At 36.2% G+C, this 24,952-nt stretch overlaps 1 protein-coding gene and 1 pseudogene across 4 annotated transcripts in view; one reads left to right on the plus strand and one right to left on the minus strand.

The window, feature by feature from the left end:
- The window catches only part of LOC100061057 (ubiquitin-conjugating enzyme E2 E2), a 343,291-nt gene that overhangs the window by 206,555 nt on the left and 111,784 nt on the right, over positions 1 to 24,952 (minus strand). The gene's annotated exons all lie outside the window — the stretch shown is intronic.
- LOC102150722 (elongation factor 1-alpha 1 pseudogene) lies at positions 13,310 to 14,784 on the plus strand (annotated as a pseudogene).

Here is a 24,952-nt window from a genome sequence, read left to right on the forward strand (position 1 = left end):
GTCATTTCCACTTTGGGCTTATAACATTTATTACTTTTATACTTAAAAATGGATTTAAAAACCAGAAATACCAACCAAATCTAGTTCTCAAATGAACAATCTTTAAATTGGCAAATGATTTACTATGCTAATTACTCCATAAGTTTTCTACTTTCTTATGTTTTTTTTTTTTTCTTTCCAGTTCTGATTTATTAGGAACCTGCAGATTTGGGGATGTCTAAGCATGTTATTGATTATGCCTAACCTATTTTTCTTCAAACATAAGTACTTTGATTTATCTAGTTCAGAGATTTTCATTCCCTCATAATAGTCAGTGTCATTTCACAATAGAGGCAGCCAGCTCACTCTCCTTTTTCCAACTTCAGAGACACTTAAAAACCTGTTTAAAAACATTCTGAAAAACTTCCCAGAGGTCACATATTGGGCAACTCCTACTGTCTGCAATAAAGAAATCAAAAGCTCATATAAAAAGCCTCAGAGCCACAAAATTCCTTGCACCTTAGTCATTAATGTAATATTGGACAGAGTTTATGAAGCAAGGTAATGCCTTAGAACTATTTTTGCTTATCTTAACATAAGTGAGTATAATCACCTTCACTCCTATCATCACTTCCCACTGTCTGAGTTGCTTTCCTGTGTGATTCTGATGCAAGAAATGAGTAAATGGATGAAAAACTGAGAATTACAGTATGGATATTAAGGAGACAGCTTGGGAGAGTTAAGTGATAAAGTGTAAAGAAATGCAAAGTAAAGTCTGCCTATGTATACCCTTTCCTGGAGACTGTCCACAGTAGGACCCTGAGCAAATTATTAAAATGTGATTTAAGCATACTAAAAAAGGACTTCTCAAAGATATCTCTTTACAGAAAAAAAACGAATTCTCTTTTACCTTTATTCTACAGTCTTGTGAGACATCACACTGTTCTCCAATTGTTTGTTAACATGTCTGTCTCTTCCTCCAGACTGAGCTCCTTTGAGGGGGGGTTTTGTAAATTAAATTTTATATATCTAGCACCTAGCACTTAAGTAATAAAATGTTTGATGAAAGAGAGACTGAATTAACTCAATGAATAATTTTTTGAATAGAAAAAAATTTGTGGGGAGAGGAAAAAAACATTTCATATGTTATGTATTATTGTTCTGAATTCAACTGTTGACCCTTCCCCAAGTCTGCAATCTTGACTGGTGGAAACAACATCCTCACGAGATCCTGAAAGAGGAGGAACAGTTCCGCGCTTGTAAACAGGCGTTTGTCAGTACAGATGCACTCATTTGCACAGGTCTAGTTCTACCTCTGACTAAAGATTAACCAACTGCAATTAATTTAAATTTGGAGACCACCTGCCTGAAAGTGCACTTAAATTGCAACTGACCTTTGTGAACTGAGTATAACTGTGGTTGTAGCAAATAAAAAACTGAATGATACTATAGCTACACACTGGGAAGGGTTAGGTCAGCACACTTGATCAGTGTGAGTTGTTCATCCTCTGGACATCCTGTATTAAACTTCTGTTGGCTATTAAAATTTAGGACAGGTTAATGACATTATTTTAGAGTTCAGCAGCTCTCACCACAGCAGATCCAATACAACCTTTTTTTGTCTTTATCATTTTGTTATATATTGTTTACTGTATGTGGCTTTAAAAATAACATAGTAAAACATTCTTAAGAATTTTGATCACAATAATTATCACAAAACCAACACATTCCTGTTATCATGTAACTAAAAATGAACTTAAATTCCATCTTAATAGCATTGACTACTATCAAAATTAATAGTCATGGAAGAAAATGGGTATAGGAAGAATAAGTCACTGAAATTTAAAAAATTAAAACTACGGATATCAAGAATTTTCTTAAACCACTAAACCGATAAATTTTGTTTACTGTCATGTTAAGCATTTAAATTACCTTTATAAAACATTTTTCACAATCTTTTTTTGAGTAGTTGTTGCTGTATATTTGATTAATATTTAAACAAGATATTGATATTCTCATTTTGATTACTAAAACATTTTCTTTCATTCTTTTCAATTCTGTGTTTAACGTTTGCAGAGCCTTAGGCAAAAGTGATAAACTGACATTAGAATACGGAGGAGGAGGAAAAACATTTCACGAACAGCAGCCAGCAGCAACTAATAGTTTTCAGCTGTTGCTGATCTAATTGATCATGGTGCTATAACAGAAAGCAGTTCTGTGTGATTCATACGTTGTTTTATTGGAACACATTCTACTCGCTTGTAATTTTTAAACCTTACTAACTCTGGGTTTCCCTTTCCTTAAAAGGTAAATTCTAATAATGTATTTCTTTTAAAGCTAATAATTAACAGCAAAAAAAAAAAACCAAACTGGCAGCCAGCTAGGTTTCAACAAAAGTTAATCTTTTGTTAGACACAGGGAAATAATATTCTTTGATTAAAATAAAATACTCAGCTAGGCGAAAATTTGTTCTACAACTGTTAAATGCCTTCAGTTGAGTTGTAAATATCCTAGCATAGTAAAAGATGAGTGCCTTTCACTTATAATTAAGCTATTGGGTCCAGATTTTGCGTTTAGATGCTATCATCACACCATCACACATAGGTTGAAAATGACATTTTCTGAATTATTAAGGTATAACTTCCAGTGAAATGTATTTAGCTGTCAAACATCTGCAAGCAGTCCACTAGTTGAGATATGATGTTACTTTGCATGATTACTAGTGAAGTTTTAGCTATACATGTGTACACACTTATAAAGGGATTCACTATTTCACTAAAGACTGTAAAGCACTGCATATTAATTACTAAGATGATCTCCTGTATGAATACTATCCCTAAACTGTATTCATTGGTGTTTATCATCAATAAAATTTTATTCACAACATTAGAAAAATATGCAACTTTTCCATGTTTTCAGTATTTTTGTTTTATTTTTTTCATTCATCACAGAACTATGAACACTTACGAAGAAAAACACCATAATTTATCTATTATATTGTGGAAAAATCAATTCATTCCTGAAAATTTCTGATTCAACCTACTTTCTGAAGGAGAAAATTAAGTTACATATGAACCCAGTCAGACACTGTGGGTACTAAAGCACTGTAATCAGAGACCCCTCTCCCTTCAAGTGGTACCATTCTCTGATGGCCAATTAGTACTATAGTTCCCCCTTATCCACGGGGGATATGTTGACCCCCAGTGGATGCCTGAAACCACAGATAGGACTGAACCCTATATATACCATGTTTTTTCCTGTATGTACGTATTTATGATAAAGTTTAATTTATAAATTAGGCACAGTAAGACATTAACAACAATAACCAATAATAAAAGAAAACAATTATAACAATACACTGTAATAAAAGTTACGGCAGCTCTTAGCAATCTCCACATACGATTTTCTTTCTTTCCTAATTAAGCTGAGAACTTTCACCTTTTCACTTAAAAGAAGCACTTTACTGCTTCTCTTTGGCATACACGAATTGCCAGCATCACTACTCTTGTGCTTTGGGGTCATTATTAAGTAAAAATAAAGCTTACTTGAACATAAGGACTGCAATACCACAACAGTTGACAGCTGATCTGATAACTAAGCTGTCTACTAAGTGACTAACAGGAGGATAGATACACTGGATAGAAAGACGATTCACGTCCCAGGTGGGAGGAAGTGGAGGGCGCCAGATTTCATCATGCTACTCAGAATGGCCTGCAATTTAAAGCTTATAAATTGTTTATTTCTGGAATATTCCATTTAATATTTTCAGACCATGGTTGACCACAGGTAACTAAAATGGTGGAAAGCAGAACTGTGGATAAGGGAGGACTACTGTACTTAGAATAATACAGTAGCTTCTTAAATGTTATCCAGTGCCCTTTTCTTTTTCAGTCATGCTATTCCCATCTCTCCACACCACCCCTCCCCCCACCCCTACTCTCCCTCCTGCCATTAGGACTATTCTTAATTCAGCCATAAATCTAAAATTTATTGCTAGAGATGCCACCTAGAACCGGATAGCTTAACTTTGAGTTTGAAAGATTTTCTTTTTTAAGTCCAAAGCTTATAAGGCAGGCTTTCAAATGGTGAAAAGGTTTTTTGAGAACTTCCAAAGCTGAGTTTTTACATAAGAAAAAACAAATTTGGAGGACTAATTATATTATAATCATAGTGAGAATAATAATTCCAGATACCCTGCAAAGGAAATTCCATCCCTTTCAGGTCTAGGAGGGCTGAGGTACGGAGAGAGATTCCAAGTGGATAAGCCTAGGGTGAGAACGATGCCTGGGTCCTGAGGAGGGATTAAGTTCCCTTCATTCTCTCTGGCTTTCACACTAGAGGTGGAACAAGACAGAACCCTCAGAAAAACTAAGGGAGAATCCCCAATCTTTCAGGCTGGTGCTTGGCTTCCTTGCGAGAAGAGGCTGCAAAAACCAGAAGCCTTTCAGAAAGTGCTGTCTGGAACAAGTGCTGCATTCATCATGGCACAGTAGTAACGGAAAGAGGAATGAAGTATGAGAGGGCGTTCCCCAGCAAATGGGCCAGGGGGCAGTTTTTACAGGGCTCCACACACTCCAGGGTAGTGGAGAGAAAGCAACCAAGTTTCGAGGTCCCCTTTAGAATTTGGAAGTGCTGAGGGGATGTGCAGGACTGAAATTCACTCAGCTTCAAGAGTGAGAAGGCGGCAGCTGAGTGCAGATTGCTCATGAACAGAGAACTGTACACCTCTGCAACTCCTGGCACAGCTTTCCTACTGACCAAGTGGATATAGTGAGGACAAGGCATGAGGCTCAGAAGTCAAGCCCATGAAACACCTCACTGGAAGGACAGCAAGCAGGTCTATGCCTCCCCCTGTGCTCAAATGCTAACTTGATTAAGAAGGGAGAGGAGAATCATAGAGAGGAGGAGAAATTTTTATAGATTGAATAATTAGTCAAAACAAATTACTTTAAATGAGCAGATACTGAGAGATCTTTTTCAAAGATAAAGTTGAGTATTTTATACTATGATTTGGAATGGCAGCCTGTAACTACAAAGAGATCACTTAGAAAATAAAGTTACCTTTCTTTGCATACCCTAGATTGGGACTGGCCAATTTATACCCTCTATGATAGAAAACATCAAATAATAATACTGTCACAATCACCATACAAATTAAAATTCCTGATCAATAAAACCTGTACTGCATGACTAATACTGACTCCTCCTTTTTCTACACCATTAACCTTAAAAGATAAAAAATATCATGTTACCATTCATGTCTATTTACTGACCATATAAAGCAGTGTATGAAGTATGTACATATCCTCTGTAACTACATAAAGAAAATTTTAGCTCTCATGTAAATCATCTAAGATTTTCTGATTTTTATTGTTAGGTATTATACCATCTCTTAAAGGTTTTTATTTTACATATGAAGCTGTAAGTTCTGAGCAAGAAAGGTAGTCTCAGGACCATCCTCAGGACCAGGGGAAGACACTGAATAGAAACTAGGAAAAGCGTCAAGAAATAGGGTGGCATTTACCCAGTGTAATCAGATGATCAAGAGTGTGAACCAGACAGGCACCTATGGAGCAAGAAAGAGTCACTGGTAACAAAGAAATCTTGGTTGTGAAGTAGACCAATATTTCACGCTCATTCAAAAATGAACCCCAGAGTTGCACAGACTAAACCTGCAGTTGGGCCCTGTGAGGTAAGTGAAAGAGGTCAGGACTGAGGCTTCATCTTGCTGTCAGCCTATCGTGTTATATCCTGATACTAACTGCAGACAAATTCCTCACTTTCATGTTCCCTGAAAACACTTCTCCAGAATTTACTTTTGTTGATTATTTCATTTCTTCCTATACCCAAAAGTATATTCCTTGACTTCACCTCCTCATCTTTCTTTTAAATAGCGCCAAAAGGTTTTCTTCTCCTTCTCATCAGTACCCTTTACTTTGTAAAATTTTTGTATGAGACTATTCTCCTCTTTCAGAAAACCTCATGTAAACTCCAAACGGCTTTGGGAACCAGCCATTGGTGGAAAAACAAACATTAAATCTCTGCTGCCAATCAGGACAGGCTAAGTTATGCTGGATAACAAACAGCATCAAAATTTCAGTTATTTAACACAACAAAAGTTTATTTCTCACTACACATACACACTGTGTACCTGGGTGATTCTTCCAGGCTACTGACACAATGTTGGTAGTTTAGTAATCCAGGCTGCTTTGATTATATAGTACCATGATTGCCATGGCAGGGAAGACAAGAGTGGAGGGTCTCAAACTGGCAATTAAATGCTTTCACCTGGCCCAAATCCCACTGGCCAGAAATTGTCTCTTGGTCTTGCTCAAGTGCAAGGAGGAGGGAAGTATAATCCTTCCATGGGCCACAAGGAATAGGGAACCAGAATGGACAAATACTAAGTCATCAGCACACCCTGTGTGCGCAATGAAAAGTTTGTGTGTAGACTTACTGACTTCTGAGAAACAAGAAATTGTAATGATGTTTCTTACCGTATGTGTTTTCTTACCTGTTGTCTGATCACTTACTTAATTCCTTTTTCTAACAGCTATCATTTACTGAGTCCTGAGAAGGTCAGTGCCTGGAGAAGTGTGTGTGTGTGTGTATGTGTGTATTTACACATACACATAAATGAGATTGCAAACATATCCACAGAAAATATTTAAGTATTTGATTCCTTTTCAATTCCCAATAGTATCTAGTATAATAGGCAGATTTATATCTGTCTTAATTGTATATGTAGAATTACATTCCAAAGAGGATTTGAGGAGTCCGGTAGCATAGCCTTTCTGATACAGCCGTTAATTTCACACGAGAGCTCTCAATCAGCAGGTACTATTTTTAGAAAACAAATATGTTGAATGAAGAGATACTAAAAAGAACTAGAAAAACCACAGGTATATCTTTAGGGAGTTACTTGACTCCAGCTTTTTTTTTTTATTTGACTGACTCTTAATGATTCCTAAACATTTATCATCTATATTTAGGTAGAAATTTCCGATCTGAAATTATTTCATCTTCAAAAACAGAAGGAAATCTATTTTTAAAAGAGGAAGAAAACTGATATAGGACCACCTGAAAAAAATATTTATATACTCCAGGTAGCCTTTTGTTGTTCTGTCAGTAGTTAATTTTGAATTAAAATTTGAATTAAATTTTGAGTTTAAAATTGAGAATTAAAATTTTTTTATAGAAAGGTCTGTTAAAATGCCCATACGGTATTCAATAGTGTAGCTACTCTGCCTTGTTGAAATGTCTCAGAACAAAATAAATATAGTAAACTAAGCTTTTAAAAAATAGTTTTGTGTATGATGGTTCATAAAATTCATTAAGCCCTGCAAATAAAATCAGTTTAGAAACATCTAATACATTTGTCACAATAAAATAGTCTATAAATCTCTTTAAAAGAAGTGGTGAAAATGAGTTTCAAATAGTTCCATCAAAGATATCCATATGTACCTTTGCAAAAAACTGAATAGTTGAGTCTTTTATTTTAGGACTTTTTTTAGGATTTGAGTCTGTCGGTATCAAACTGATATACTTGTTCTATAACTAAAAATTACAAAGTAATTTATTAAACTACATGGTTAAAAGCAATCATGCTTTCTATTTTGCTTATATCTATCTCTTTTATTTAAAAAGTAGCTGTCAGAATATCACAAGAGAACTGAAAATAGGTCTTTAAATAACTAAACACTTGTTTCTAAGGAAAGCAAAAAAAGTACATCATATGCTTTAAATTATGTGCCACAAACAAACATGGACTGAGTGCTTGCTTATGTCAAGGCATGGTCACCTATTTATTATTATATATGGTATCTCATTTAACCCTAGTCTAACCCTATAAGAACTGAGGCTCAGATATATTCAATAAATTGCCAAAGGGCACTAAGTATTAAAAGCAAAATTCGAACCTTCATGTATGTTCTTTTCACATATACTCTGCTATTTCTGAGATTTGGGGTGGGTGTGGGAGTGTCAGGGACAAGGGGATTGATCACGAATGAGCCATGATCTGATCTCATCCTACATTCAGCCCTCTTTTCTTTTCTTTTTTTTTAAAAGACTGGCCCTGAGACACATCTGTTGCCAATCTTTTTTTCTCTTCTTCTTCTCCTCAAAGCCCCCCAGTACATAGTTGTACATTCTAGTTGTAGGTCCTTCTAGTTGTGCTATATGGGATGCCACCTCAGCATGGCCTGATGAGTGGTGCCATGTCTGCACCCAGGATCCAAACCAGTGAAACCCTGGGCTGCCGCAGCAGAGTGCATAAACTTAACCACTCTGCCACGCAGCCAGCCCTCAGCCCTCTTTTCAACTACTCAACATCATGAGCCTTACATTTTTTTCAGAGTTCTTTCTTTGCTACTTTTCATAGACCCTGGACAAACTACTACTTTTCTGTCTTTGCTCATGTTCCTTGCACTTTCAGGACTGTGGTGTTGCTAAGGGTAGTAGCAGAGTTCTGGTCCCACCAGCTCTAGTGTAGCATCTGCTTTGAGAAACATAGTTCTGGCAGGTTTTTCTAGTGTGGAGTAGTAAAGATAGGTTTGTACCAGGCAGTGGGTCCTGGAGAGATCACCTAGGTTTCTCAGGCCTGAGTCAGATAAGAATGGGCTGGTGTTAGCTTACTGTGCAAGTTTCTTTTCTAAACAAAGCACTATCTACTTGTTCCTTCTGTTGGAACTAAATGAAAAGTAACTTCTGAGAAACTTCTCATGACCTCTATAACTGGTATCTGTGGACTTTGGAAACTGCTTTGATGGCAGCATATTTGAAATGGACCTTGATCTACAAAATAAACATTTGTAGTATGTTAAAAACCAATACTTAAGATACAAAACTTGTCTTTTTTTCCTTTCTCTTGGACATTGCAAAATGATACATTTTTATCTTTGTGTAATTCTTAGCTGAGCACTAAGATTTTTTTGTTTTTAATATAATTAAGCATTTAAATTATTTAAAAAATACCTGCATCTTGCGGACACTTTGAAAATGTGAGATTCTACTGTACTGAGAAGAGAAATATTTATGAAACATAGATAATACAATTAAACATGAACTAGCTTTCTAAACTCAATGTAGGAACAAATCCCTGAATCCTTAGGAACATGGAGAAGACCTCTGAACTGCCACAGAACCAGCCATGTCACTGGGATCCAGGACTATCCTCAGTGTTAAGGTTACTAGTTTCACGTGCTTGTTTAACTGGTTTTCCTTGTCAATCTTAAGTTCTTCCTGCAGATGAGAAGAGGTATCCCCAACTGGAAAGGCCCCACAGTAATGAATTCTTGGAAAGTTCAACCAAAGCATTTGAACAGCAGTGGAAGGCATCATTATTATAGCATAGAGTGATAAGTAATGTTCCAAACTACGACCCTTGGTCATCCAAAAAAGTTTAACAGGCACGTTTAGTTCACGCTGTACAGTAAGAAAAAGAGAGTGCTATAATTTAGAAAAATTTGTTAAAAAAAACTGTCAATGTTAAAAAAAAAAAAAAAAAAAGCCTGAGTCCTTCCTCCCCACCTCCTTCCTTCCTTTATGTGACAAAGATTAATTGCATTTCTACTGTATGCCAAACCTGTACTGAATGCTATGGATATAAAGATGAATGAAACATCCTCTTTGTCCTCAAAGAGTTTACTATGTTATCGTTCAAACAGACATGTAAGCAAATAATTCGAATACAATATAGTATTTCATTGGTTGTGTTCTAAATACTACTAGGGAGCAAGGAAGAAAGCATAACGAAACCTTCCTGAGGGGCTTATGGGGGAGACCAGCAGGACCAGCTTTAGAATCCTGCTGGGTTTTCCAGTCAATACTTCATTTTCCGGTGGTGTCAGATAAATGAGGTGCAACCGTATTTGGAAAAATTACTAGTTTGGATTTACCATGGTTATTCTGGGTTTTCAGGCTCTTTTGAATGAACAGTAGTCTTTGTTAGACAAAAAAACCCAAAAGTTATTTCAGGCCGAAGATGGGCCAACTTGTAAATTCTATATAAAGCAGTTTGAACTCCTCAGAAGAAATTTCTTTTCATAAGTTCAAGATATTGTTGAATATTCTTTATATAGCCAAAGAACCACTTCATATAAAATCATCTATTTGAGTGTTACGTGAGAATACAGAGTACCATTCATACTACTTAATGTAACTTAAAAATTTTAACAATTTTTATATAAACTTTATTTCATATATACTAGGTACTTATTCTCTGAGGTAATTCCATGAAAACGTTTCTTAAAGTGAAATCACTTAAAACCAGGATCAAACATTCAGAATAAACTGTGAAAAATTAGAAAAATAAGATTTTAATTCAATTAAGAAAATGTGTAATATAACTGAAACAGTGTTCTAATTAGTAGAATAGTGAAAATTAGGAGTGTAGGATAGTTTGTTTTATTGGGATAATTATGTTGTATGCTTCATAGCACATTAGATTTTTTTACTGCATATTTGACTTTTGCAGTGTGATAACATTTTTCTAAAAAATATTAAGGTGCTTCATTAGTCTTTCTAAGGGTCTCTCTTAGCCCTTTGAAAGTCCAGTCACTCTGAAGAACTTATTCTGTCACCACTCTTGTTGGTTTTCCAGTTACCAGTGGCTTGGACCATAATCCTAGCAGTTCTTCACTATCACTTTAATTAATTTCATGAAATCTTTTGAATGATTTCATTTCACTTTATAAGTGAATTTGCCTTGTATTTTCTGAGTAACCAATGTCTTTGATAGGATAGGCATACATATAGACACTGGTATTAAACAGAGAAATAACATTTGAGTTACGACTAATTTTGTAAGTGGTCATTTGATTAATAGTTTCATTTTGTGATGGCTTTTGTTTCCCTATTACTAATTTTTTAATTGTAGGAACTGGTATGAATTAATATTTCGTAACAGAATAGAACATTTCATTTAATCTCTTTTAATTATTTATATCACTATGTATGGAAATCACTTTATAAAAATTACAATGCTAGGGGCTGGCCTGAAGGCACAGTGGTTAAGTTCACATGCTCTGCTTAGGCAGCCTGGGGTTTGCAGGTTCAGATGCTGGGTGGTGACCTGGCATTGCTCATCAAGCCACACAGTGGTGGCATCCCACATAAAAATAGAAGATTGGCACAGATGTTAGCTCAGTGACAATCTTCCTCAAGGAAAAAGGAAGAGCGGCAACAGATGTTAGCTCAAGGCCAATCTTCCTCACCACCCCAAAAAAAAAATTAATCATCCTAGCATAGAAACCAACTAGATTATGAAATGATAAAGATGATGATGACAGTGATGGCTGTCTTTTGTGAAGCTCCCATTCTGTACCAGTTGCCCCACTAGGCAGTTTATATAGTAATCTTTCTCACAACCTAGCAAGGATGGTGCTAAACATCCTGATTTCATATATAAGGAAATTGAAGAAATACGTACAGGTGATGAGCGTCTTAGGAGTTAAAGACAGGCCATTCTAATTCTCAAGTTTGTGCTCTTTGCGCTACATTATGCCTTTCTTTGGTGTAATGAAGCATTCATGGGGCCAGCCCCATGACCAAGTGATTAAGTTCACACCGTCCACTTCAGCAGCCTGGGTTTCATTGGTTTGGATCCTGGGCGTGGACCTATGCACCACTCATCAAGCCATGCTGCAGTGGCACCCTACAGAGAAGAACTAGAATGACTTGCAACTAGGATATACAACTATGTACTGGGGCTTTGGGGAGAAAAAAAAAAGGAGGAAGACTGGCAACACATGTTAGCTCAGGACCAATCTTCCTCACTAAAAATAAAACAGCATTAATTTCTCATATGAGAGTTTTTTCATAAATTAAATGTCTTTTAGGCACATATAAAATTCATAAAAATTTGATTATCCCACAGTTGTAGGAATACATTTCTAGGTTTATATACATTGGCTATTAAGAATCTTGTAGAAATTATGATTCTTCCTCCAGTTTGTTACTGAGAGATTTTCCACTAATACATACCCCTGCTTCAGCAGATTCGAGTCAAAATCGAATAGAAGACGTGAAATTAATGAGATTGGATTTTAAAACAAATCTCATAAAATATAGTAACGTTTTAAAAAATTGCTGGATGTCATGAAGTACATCCAATTTTAATAGCTTATTATTTTCAGAGAGAGAAAGGTACACCATTTCCCAAAGTCTATTTAATGGAAACTTGTGATTGCCACTGCAGTTATTTTACAATGTCTATTTTTCTATAACCCATTACCCTAAAATACCAGGATCAGCTTGATATACGCATGAGCTGAATGGAGGAAATACAGATATTTTACAGTCTTTTATAACTGTGGAATCTGAAATTTCAGATACTAGTCTTGATTCAGCCTACGGCAAAGTTTCAGTTGTCTGAAACTTTTATTTCTCATTCAAAGAGCAGCTTTGATGATGGCCTTTGGTCAAAGATGCTGTTTGTATAGTTAAAAAAAAAAATCTCTTCAACATCAAACAGTCTATGAGGAAGGAGTCTAAAATTAGCCCGTTACTCAGGCACACAGAACTTTGTGGTCCCAGGAATAATGGCCTTCCAGGAAAAGTGCCTCTGAAAATGAGTAAAACTTCAGAAGTTATGGCTTTATTGCCTTGGGTGTTTTTAGCTTTTGTCCTCTAGCATGTATAATAATGATAGATTTCTTATATACAGCCATAAGGTGTCACTGAGACGTCTTTCAGGCTTAGATTTTTTGGTTTCTTATATTCTCTCCTAAGAAAAAATCATGAAATTACACTCTTTAAAGGCGCCAGTTTCTTGCAAATCATTGTTCTACAGACATATCATCATATTTCGGGTACATCATGTCCCCAGGGACTTGCTCTATTATTATTTCTCACTCAGCATGTCTCAAAACTACCAAACCCGCTGACACATTAAGTATACTTTTTGGATATGCTTTTAGTTATATGGGAATTTCCATATTGAAGCCAGCCATCCAGCCACCTCGTCTGGTTTTCTGCTTTGAACACAGTTCTGTCTTCCATTAGAGGTAGGCATTAATGTCTCTTGAGCTGCCTACTTGGGCAATAATGTACAGAAGGGGAGAAATTTCATTTTGATTGCATCCAGTGATCTTTTTATGTCCCAAAGCATGAAGACTGATCTTTTGTATTCTAGTCTAGTAAGTGTAATTGCTGATATATTCATATTTATATAGTTCCCTAATCTCTAAGCCAATCTTCTACACTGGGAGTTTTAGATATATTTTAGGTCAATTTTACAAAATCTTAAAAAAAAAATTCTCCTCATTTTGCAACAGGTTTACTTCCAGAACACAAGTGTCATGAAAATCACCACTAAATTTAAGCCAAAATGGGAAAGGAAAAGACTCATATCAACACATCTTCACTGGACACATAGATTTGGGCAAGTCTACCACTACTGGCCATCTGATCTACAAATCTGGTGGGATCAACAAAAGAACCATCGAAAAATTTGAGAAGGAGGCTGCTGAGATGGGAAAGGGCTCCTTCAATATGCCCAGGTCTTAGATAAATTGAAAGCTGAACGTGATTGTGGTATCACCATTGATAGCTCCCTGTGGAAATTCAGACCAGCAAGTATTATGTGACCATCATTGATGCCCAAGGACATAGAGACTATCAAAACATGATTACAGGCACATCTCAGGCTGACTGTACTGTCCTGATTGCTGCTGCTGGTGTTGGTGAATTTGATGCAGGTATCTCCAAGAATGGGCAGACTCCTGGGCACGTCCTTCTGGCTTACACGCTGGGTATGAAAGAACTAATTGTTAGAGGTAACAAAATGGATTCCACTGAGCCACACTACAGCCAGAAAAGATCCGAGGAAGTCAGCACCTACATTAAGAAAACAGGCTACAATCCTGGCATGGTAGCATTTGTGCCAATTTCTGGTTGGAATGGTGACAATATGCTGGAGCTAAGTACTAACATGCTTTGGTTCAAGGGTTGGAAAGTCACCCGTAAAGATGGCAATGCCAGTGGAACCATGTTGCTTGAAGCTCTGGATTGCATCTTACCACCAACATATCCATTTGATAAGCCCTTGCATCTGCCCTTTCAGGACATCTACAAAATTGGTGGTATTACTATCGTCCTCGTGGAGACTGGTGTTCTCAAATCTGGCATGGTGGTCACCTTGGCTCCAGTCAACGTTACAAGTGAAATAAAGTCTGTTGAAATGCACTATGAAGTGTTGAATGAAGCTCTTCCTGGGGACATTGTGGGTTTCCATGTCAAGAACATCTCTGTCAAATATGTTTGTCATGGCAATGTGGTTGATAACAGCAAAAATGATCCACCAATGGAAACAGCTGACTTCACAGTTCAGGTGATTATCCTGAGCCATCTAGGCCAAATCAGTGCTGGCTACACACCTACGCTGGATTGTCACAGAGCTGACACTGCTTGCAAGTTTGCTGAGCTAAAGGAGAAGACTGATCGCTGTTCTGGGAAGAAGCTGGAAGATGGCCCCAAATTCTTGAAATATGGTCACGCTGCCACAGTTGATATAGTTCCTGGCAAGTTTATGTGTGTTGAGTGCCTCTCTAAGATCCTCATCTGGGTCATTTTGCTGTTGGTGACATGTGACAGACAGTTGTTGTAGGCGTCATCAAAGCAGTGGGCAAGAAGGCTGCTGGAGTTTGCAAGGTCACCAAGTCTGCCCAGAAAGCTCAGTAGGCTAAATGAATATTATCCCTAATACCTGCCACCCCAGTCTTAATCAGCGGTGGAAGAACCGTCTCAGCATTGTGTGTCTCAATTGGCCATTTAAGTTTAATAGCAAAAGACTTGTTAACGATAACAGTGGATCATAAAACCTTCAGAAGGAAAGGAGAGTGTTTTGTGGACCATTTGCTTTCTGTGCATGTGTTCTGCAGCTTTAAGTTACTAGTTTTTTAAAGTAGTATTTTTTTAATAGAAACAATTTGACCAAAAATCTGTCACAGAATTTTGAGGCCCATTAAAACAAAGTTTAGTGAGAAAAAAAAAGTTCTCTCAAATCTCTCAGATATTTTATATTTGTTGCCTCTTTAGATACTAATATCCTCATGTGGGAAATGGAAAAGGTAAGCTCTGTCCATAGTTAATCACTCTTTTAGAGGCATGAAAATTTCTCAAAAGCTATATCAACTCAGTCACCAGAACACTTCTGCTCTATTCCATGTTTTGTTTCCCCATCTTTTATTTTTTTTTTTTTTTACACCAAAGGCAGAGGGTTTTTTGGTTATATTGTTTTGTTTCTCTGGTCCAAATGACTCTGCTTCTTTTAATTTTTTTCTCTTAATCTCTCTATATTCTTCATCAAACTTTGTCTTTTCTCAGTTCTGTATTACTTTTCTACCAGATTTCCTTTTCTCTCTGTCTTAAGTTTGTCCCTGTTTTGAATCATCAACTAAACTTCTCCTGTGGCTTTCTAGTAAGGCATTGTTCAACAGGAGTTCAGTGGGCACCTTTCCCTACTACCTAGCAGCTTAGAGTCAAAACATAAAATGTTGAAATGGATTAACTATAGACAACAATGGCAATTTAGAAAACTAAAGAAACATTGACTAAATTTAAAACAAAATTAACCCCATTATAGTAAAGGGAATCTAGGACGGGAACACCCTGGTATTTTATATATAGCCTTTCTATATATTCTAGGAAATAGGATAGAATTAAATTCATGATAATTAAAACCTTTCTAAATGAATTTTACTTTATTTTCATAGGAATGGTATGAAAGGAAGAATGGATAGGTATGTTCTGTGAAATGGTGAGAAAAGCGGGAACTGTGAGAACAGCATTTTAATATTTAAGGACCTGGTTGTAGAAGGAGGAAATCATAAGCTCCACCAGTGGTGGAGGTGGAACTACTGGATTCATGTGAATATAAGGGGAAAGGATGTGTTGAGCTCTGGAAATGGGGAGAAAAGGAGATGAAGACAATCAAAGAACACCTGAGTCAAAGATACCAGGAGGAAGATGAATAGGCAAACGAAAACTGTTCTTGAGTTTAGCTTTCTTATAAAGAAGGGAAAGGGTGGAAGTGAAAGAAAAGAAAAATAAATGAGGCTGTTGCTTATAAAATTTAAAGTTTTTTAAAGATGAACAAGTGAGTAAATTAGAGTAGATTTCATTACGCATTTTTAATACGTAATGAAATCTACGAGGAGTTGTGAACATATTTCTCTTTTTTATTTTTTTGAGGAAGATTAGCCCCGAGCTAACATCGGCCACCAATCCTCCCTTTTTTTGCTGAGGAAGACTGGCCCTGAGGTAACATCCATGCCCACCTTCCTCTATTATTATTATTATTTTTAATATGTGGGACACCTGCCACAGCATGGCTTGATAAGCAGTGCGTAGGTCCTCGCCTGGGATCTGAACCAGCGAACTCTGGGCCACCAAAGCAGAGTGCCTGAACCTAACTGCTATGCCACCAGGCCGGCCCCAAACATATTCCTAACGGAGGTTTTTTGAGTTGTTAAATACCTATACCCTACATACAGCATTATGTATATTTTACATTTTTCACTCAATGTCACTGATTGTTTCTTTATAGTTTCTCAAATATATATATATACTCTCAAAGTAGCAAGTTTTCTACCAAGGCAACCATGTCACTGTTAATTATTTACTTATCCATAAAATAAGAGCTGCTTTTCACTTAACAGGGTATGAGGGAATAAGGCCAAAAGCAGAAGAGAACTGTTCTGGAAATATATTGGAGAGAGGTGAAGGCAGAGGGAAGCATTCCAATAAGCCTGTAATTTTGAAACAGATGTGGTAGTTTATACAGAATTGGAGGTGGATTGAGAATAATTAGAGAATCAAAACTTCTGAATAATAATAGACACGGTTTCGAGAGGCATGAGGGAACTTTCTCAGGTGGTAATAACGTTCAGTACTTTGATATGATTGCTGATTACATGGGTTTATTCTCACCTTAAAAGTCATTGAGCTGTATAATGAATAATTAAAATATTTATACTTTTTGCTGTATGTAAAATATATCTTAATTTTTTAAAGACAGGACAAAACTCGCTTGAATTCTAATGGATGCTTTAGACTAAGATATTGTCTTGATTTTATAATTTCTACTGGATATACACCTAGTACTATCTTTGATATTAGTTTTAAAATGTTCTTTAAAGTGATACCCTAGGAAGAAAAACTTGCCAATGTATTTCATTTATAACTGCCATGAGCTGAAATTTCCCAACACTAACCTCTATTTCAGATTCCTGCTGTTGCTTCTGCACTATTAGTTGGTATCAGCAGGGGGTTAACAGCACTCAATTTAACCTTGCTATTTGTACCCTGTTTTGAATTTTTTTTCTTTTTTCCTCATTTAACTTCCTTACATAGATTTCCCATTTTAAAGATCGTGCGTGCACCATGGGGTCTGTACACTGAAATACTGTAGTGCAGAGAAGCACACAATAAAAGCACATTTAAAGATAATGCGAAGCTACAAGACCTCTCTTTTTTTCTGGGAGCACAGAGGCATTGCTGTGAAAAATCACTGGAACAAGAGAAAAATTGAGTAAGCCTACTCATGCTGTTATTTTTTAGAAGATTATAGACCTGTTTAAAATATGTAAGAATTATATAGGTATGGATTAATTATAGGTTATATGTCCAGATAGAGGGGTATCTTTGTGACTGTTCTACCTGCATCTAGCCATGGACGTAGGTATCTCACCAGAAACACTCCCCCCCTCCCCCACACTAAAGTTATAAAATCTATTATGGCCTGGGACCACATCCACTACTCCTCTCCCAATCCCTCCTCCCCTCCCACCTGACCCTCCCAGCCTTCTTGAACCTTTTATCCTGTAAATGATTAGCCCTTCCTGTTCAAAACACAGTCTTCAGCAGCAGGATAGAGAAAAATGGGTGAACTGAAGAGGGGTGCCTAAACCTCAGATCTGCCCACAACCCCCATCCCCAGTCCCCACTACGGAATCCTGGTGGACTTACAGCCTCACTTCTCTTATGAATGGTCTTTGTTTTAGTCTCTGTGTGGGTACTGAGTACAACACCAGATTCGTGGAAATGGAAACGAAAGAGGGCTCGCTCAAATTCTGGCAGTCCTGTAAGAAGAGGAATAATGAGACACCCTCCTGTGGAGTTTAAACAGGAAGAAGAGCCCAGCTTCCCTGTTCCTCAACCTCCAACTCTCTTCATTTCTGACCACTGCTTTGCACAACTCCAGCACACTCTTCTCCTAGTCTGGAGCCTGACATTTCACTAGTTTCATCTTCATGTGCTGGACATCCTGGTAGGTGCTGGAGACACCACAGTGAAACCAACCACAAAACCACCTCCTGTGACTCGGAGCTGAGGGAGATCTCACTGTAGGCAGCAGGGAGGAGACAGGCATCCCTGCTATATGAAGCAGGAATTCTGAAAGCATTTTTCCAGAGATGCACTGCTTTGGTGATTAGGGAATATAATAACCCAGGAATTGTACTAAAATAATAGTCTACTATTACTAGGGTGATAAAAATCCTTGTTTATATACCTGTTGTCCTGACATATTTATTTTTAATGACAGCATTCCCTTTCACTCCCCAAAAGTATGGATGGTAAATTACGTGGTCACTCTAGTCATAACAAAAACAGAATTCTCAGGGAGGGTGGGGATTAACAAAAACCCAAAATGTAAACATATGACATTAAGTATTTCAAAGTGAATGTAGTAGCAGTGATGTTTAAAAATATTATAAATGCAAATGTTCATTAAATGTTCTTCAAAACAAAACAAAAAATTATTTGGAAAGAGGATTGTCATTACTATGAAATAATTCCTATATGATGCCTATAGTACCACCCATACAATTAATGTGGAATAACCACCTAATATTTAAAACAGGAAGTCAAATTTAATGGCATAAAATATTTCTAACAGAATACTTGAACATTTTAATTAAGAATTTTTCAGCTTTAATAATAAAATTGAATGTTTAAATTTTTCTTGTTCTCAGCCTTTACAATGAAAGGTAACCAATCATGGGCCTTCATTTTGAACGTTATTTTTAACTTATGTTAAATGTAGAAAACAAATAATGTTTAGAAATAGAGGTAGTGATTTTAGGATTTGACAAATGTTTTATATTTATCTTTTTTTTATTTACCTTTTAAAAGACCTATTGCCTCCTACAAATTATTCTGCACTTTTAAATATACAGGCTTGAAGCTGAATTAGTAAAACATGCTTTCGTAAGAAAATAGTTTATTTTCTGATTTAATACTAATCAATCATTGCAAATGTGCTATAAAATCCTACTTGAGAGATACTGACTCCAATTATTAAAGTTAGTGGCCTCCAGTTGCCTCATCTTGCCTTAGTCTAGGACACTGAACATACAGAACCCATAATTTAATTATCACCTGTTAATATTAGCTCTAAGTTCATTTCTCTCATTCCAGGATGAAACTTCAGTGATGAGCCATAATCTTCCTATTCAAAACACCAGCCTGCTAACTACATCCACAGTATACAGATTACAGATCTGCTGGGACTTTCAAGATGGAACTTGCTGCCTTTTGTCTTTAGGGAGTTGCTAAATAAAATTATTATTTTTGTCTATTTATCATTCTAATTTTTTTTTTTTAAAGAATGCATTTTTTTTTTTAAAGATTTTATTTTTTCCTTTTTCTCCCCAAAGCCCCCTGGTACATAGTTGTATATTCTTTGTTGTGGGTCCTTCTAGTTGTGGCATGTGGGACGCTGCCTCAGCGTGGTTTGATGAGCAGTGTCATGTCCGCGCCCAGGATTCGAACCAACGAAACACTGGGCCGCCTGCAGCGGAGCGCGCGAACTTAACTGCTCGGTCACGGGGCCAGCCCCTTATCATTCTAATTTTTAAAATCACTAGATTACATAAAAACTCTATTTTCTTCCTTTAATATATTTACGTACCTTAAAAACCATTCAAGAAATGAGTTATTTTACAATAATAACAGGCAAAAATAAAAAGAAATCTACACTCTTATTCCTATTTGGACATCATAAGATGCAAGAAAACATCAGAGACTGTGGTGAAGTAAGAGGGTTAGCATATCATAAAATCCCATTGATATGCACTGGAGAAATGTGCAGTTCTATTTATAGGAATTTATTAGAAACACTGTCCCCTGTACCCTCCTGATACATGTACCATTCTACTGAAATCTAATTTTATCAGTTCACCCATGGGAATCAAATTCTGGGAAATTAATTTGTGCTAACCAAACTCAGAAGAGATCGATTTATAAACTAGTAAATCACTTTTTAATTTACCATGGGAATGCTACCTGATCCAAGAACCAGAAAAATTCATCCAACGTTTTTGAGTTCCCATTACTTTCAGTGCAGGCACTACAAAGAACACAAAGGTGAAAAACAGTCCCTATTCTCAATGAGTTCATAATCTAGTAAAATGGCTTAGACAACAATACATAAAACACAAGTCAGACTACAATGAATGAATGAGGGATATGTGGTGGTTAAATGTACTGAGGCGGTCCCTTTCTTTCTGGTAGGTAGACTCTTATAGGTAAAAAACCCAATGATACTTCAGATGGATTTTTAGTGGATGCATTTTAAGGCGTATTTCTCTCAAGCCATTACTGATTAATAAATTGTCCCTTTTCTCTGAATGTTTCTGTATAAAGAATCAAGACCAGTTGTCTATAATTAGAATATCTTTCTCTTGCATACGTTCTAGACACTCTATAAAAATTTAAAAACTATTAACATGTCCAGATCCATGAAAAGCACATTCTTACTGTGATTGTTATTACAACATCAATCTCTTTAATTCTGCACTCTAGAATCACAGCTAATTTGTAGGTTGATTCTAAAGATAGTGCATTAGACAAAAATGTGTCCCAGTGCCCTTAAAAATTCCATAAATAGCCCATAAATTAGAGTATACGTGCATTGTGTAAAACAATATTCAGTAATACAAATGTGTAATGTTTAGTAAAACATGATATAATAAAGAATACACAATCTAAACATAATTTTAAAGGAATATTGCTATAAAGGAATTTATATAAATGAAATATATGTATCATGTATGTCCTCTGTCATAATACTGTTTGTAGATTTCTTCCATTGAACAGATTTTAGATAGGCCACTACTTAACAATACGTATTGAGATACTTGTCTTTTAAATCACAAGATAGATTGTGCTGCTTTTGAGGAGCTTTCCTATAGCCAGCTTATTTAGACATTTTATGTGGATTCTTACTAACTTCACTCTCAGGCATCTCTCCTAGATCTGGATGTTAGTCATGCTTTTCTCTAATTACTACATTCACCCAAACCTACCCCACAAGTGGCTGGCACTGAGCCCATGTTCTGTCTCTGACCGTGGACAGCTAACTAGCCTACAAGGAAATCAGACCCCTGACCTTGATGTTATTTGCACTGTACTCAATCAGCTGAGCCTCAGTACCCATATACCTGGCAGGACAAAACAGTGTCATTTAGCAAGCACACTGCAGAAGGAATAGTTGTGTATATACCTTTCAGCCTGCATCTAAAGTGCATTACTATGTTACTTTGTTCACTATAATAGTAATTGTAGTAATCGTTAACGATAGTGTTGATGGTACTAATTGTTGCCTGATTATTTTCACAATGAGATCACTACTATTTCTACCTTTCGGAGACCAGAGTTTAAAGGATCTGCAAAAGCCTTCATCTGAAAGCAAGCGGCAGAGCCAGGACAATGATTTCCCCCATCTACTAGATCAGTCAGTGGTCCATTTATGTATTAGATTATAGCCATTAAGCAGAATATTGAAAGGACTTGGTGAAACATGGTTTTTATAATCTGTCATTGAAAGCGCGTAGAGCTCAGGCTCTAGAATTCCACAGTTGTATGTGAATTTCACCTGTTACACTTACTGGCTGGGTGACCTTTAGCAAGTTACTTTAAACTTTTCAAGCCTCAGTTCCTTATCTCCCTTAGGATTTTTGAGACAATTAGATGAAATAACAGATAAAGTGCTAGCACAGTACCTGGTATATGATTAGGGCTCAATAAACATTATTTGTTTTTTTAAAAACATTCTTCTTTTAATTTTTTTCGAAATATTATTTGCTTTTTAATCTTCATAATGATATGTGGAATTTCAAGTTTCAACAACTTGTACACATCTCTTATATGTGTACCTGTATAAGATAAAAACCTGTAATTTTTCTCCCTAAAAAAAAACTAGATATATAACTATATATATGCTAATAAGAACACACATAATCATCACCATTCTCAACACCTACTTTTTTGGTGTCTTAAAGTTAATTATTCCTCCCATGATATTTTCTTAATCTTCTATAATGTGAGGTATATGACTACAGCTGAGAAGTATTAAAAGCAGAACAGGAAACCACACGAGTTTCTTAAAATAAGAATACAAAGTGAGCTCAGAGACATGATGTTTATATACCTATCTAAAAAGGAAATACAGTCAGTAAGCAGAATATACTCAAAGCTAACCACAAATAAGAAGCAAAAAAATACCACAGTTTACTTTAAAATTACACACACCTTACTTTCACTAGTGTATATAGGAATTTCATTGTAAAATGCTTCTTTTTTCTTTTTTTCTTAATAATTTCAAAGCTATGTGTGTCCCATCTGAATAATTCTACTGTGGTATTGACTATACTCTAAAAGACATACATAACACCACAGCTGAATAAGAGGCGCTATTTTGTCCTTCCAAACCTTAATAGCATATATGCTGTGTAACCAAATCCTATCTTCTGCAGGAACCACCAAGTCAAACTCCTGTTTCTCAGAGGTTGGTATGTGAGCTGTTGGTGGCAAAATGTTAGTAGGTAATGCTCAACTTTTTTTTTAATTAACGTATAATAAATTTCAAGATCATCTTCTATTAACTTACAAGTGAATTGGCTTTTGTTTTTGAATTGATAAAGTTTCCCTTTGAAATGCACTTACTTAAGTCTAAAAAAATTGTGCTGATTAAAAAATTCCATAAAAAAAATTAGTATGGAGATATGGCAAAAAGTACAAAAGTTAGACTCAATTGGCTGAAGTTGTGGAGACTGAACTAAACAGAGGTGGATAACTGATGACATTTTAACTTAAAATACTATTTGTTTGAGAGACCTAAATTTTACTTAAGAGAAAAATAATATTAACACCAATCTTATTTCACAAATCTCTGACTCGCTTTAACTATTACATTTTTAGTAGAAGCGATTTGCTAATGTTTGTGCAAACTCTATGTGTGGTCCATATACTGCTCAGACACCAAAGTGTTTTCTTTAAAATTAGCACTGCTATGCATTTATACATATCTTTGGGAAAGGCATTCCCTTTCAAAAATGTATTGATACTGATTGTCTTGTTTTGGAATGAATATCTGCAGATCAGTAAAGCACTGGAAATTTAAAAATAAATAATTGTAAAGTACCCTGACCTTCATCCTCCGTAGCTGCATTTTCACATTTCTGGTTTGCTGCTCAACTCTGTTTGAGTGTTTATGCACCTCCTGTCAATGATTTTGATCGATGCGGGGGGCGGGGGGGGGGGGTCCTCAGTCCATATAAATGGTGTAGATACCATTCTTTTATTACCTTTGAGTATGCTTTCCCTTGATTCAGAATTGGATTTGCTAGCGATATTCTATATTTCAGTGGCATTGTGACTTCTTTTTCTTTTTATGAACAATCATGGGATTTTAGAAACCGTATACAAAATAAATTAATTGGATAAGTGAATGCCAGATTCTAAGCACTAAGGTGGCTAGATCAAGTTTTGAAATATAACTAGTTTACAAGTTTGGAACTGTTTGAACTCAACTGTATTTTCATTTTCAATAATCGTGTTCTGTGACTCATTGTAAAAGTCCACAGTGTTGTCACTGATGTTTTGGTGGTGTTAAGTGAACGGAGCCTTCAGGCTTCCTGCTCTCCTAACTGGAAAGGGCACTTTATTTACTACTTCTTTTCTAACAAAGACTTTTAAATCATCTCCCTATAAATCTGCCTGCTGATTTCGTTTGTTTTTATTTTCCCACATTAAAAACAGTCTGAAGATTGTATTTTCAGCATACTTTCATAGGTTTGGGGTGAGGTTAAGGTGGAGATTAGCACTGAATTCAAATCAGATGGTCAGAGATGATTTCTTTCTAGGTAAATGTGGGAAGAAATGTAGAAATATATTCTATTAGCAAAATGAGAAAAGCTATCCAAAATCCCAATAAATCTATAGATTTCACTGTCCATGAACAGAAAACATTCTTAGTTTGTGCAAATATCTGAGAGGAAGATAGGCTATGGGTATTTTTTCAAGTATAGGATCAGACTTGTTTAGGAAAAATTCTCTAGGGTGATGTGTGTGTGTGTCAGTCATTCTTTCAGAGCCCTGCATTGCTCTGCAGGACCTTTCTGCCAGTATCCTGGCTGCCCAAAATTCTAGTAAATAGAGCATCTCTTGTCCTCCTGAATTATACTAATATCAATCAGGAAGGGAAAACTTATTTATTAAAAGAAACCGCATAACATCTTACGAGTATCATTTAGAAGTACCTGTTGATACTTTTTTCTATCAATGAGAATTCAGTTCACAGCCAATTTATTCTCTTTAGGAGCACAATTTCACAAAGTCCTGTTTCATCTATGTGATTTACTTTTAGAGGAAAATAAAGTTATCTTTGGCTTGGTGTTGGTTATGTTAACATTGTTTTAGATGCCAGTTTCCTATTGTTTTAGGCCACTGTGACTTGGAGAGTGAAGGAAGATAGACTGAGAAGGGAGGGGAAATAGCTGCTGCTTAACCACAGGTGATCTTATAAGAAAGGTTATGTTGGCAGGTCTCATGGTCCCAGGATCCTTCCCCTTCTTCCTACTCCTTTCCCATCCTGAGGATAACCTACTCTAACATACCCCTCCCTCTTTTTGGGGTGAGGAGGATTGGCCCTAGGCCAATCAATCTTTTTGTTTGAAGAAGGTTGTTA

Source organism: Equus caballus, chromosome 16 (genome assembly GCF_041296265.1).
Source record: "Equus caballus isolate H_3958 breed thoroughbred chromosome 16, TB-T2T, whole genome shotgun sequence".
Taxonomy (NCBI): domain Eukaryota; kingdom Metazoa; phylum Chordata; class Mammalia; order Perissodactyla; family Equidae; genus Equus; species Equus caballus.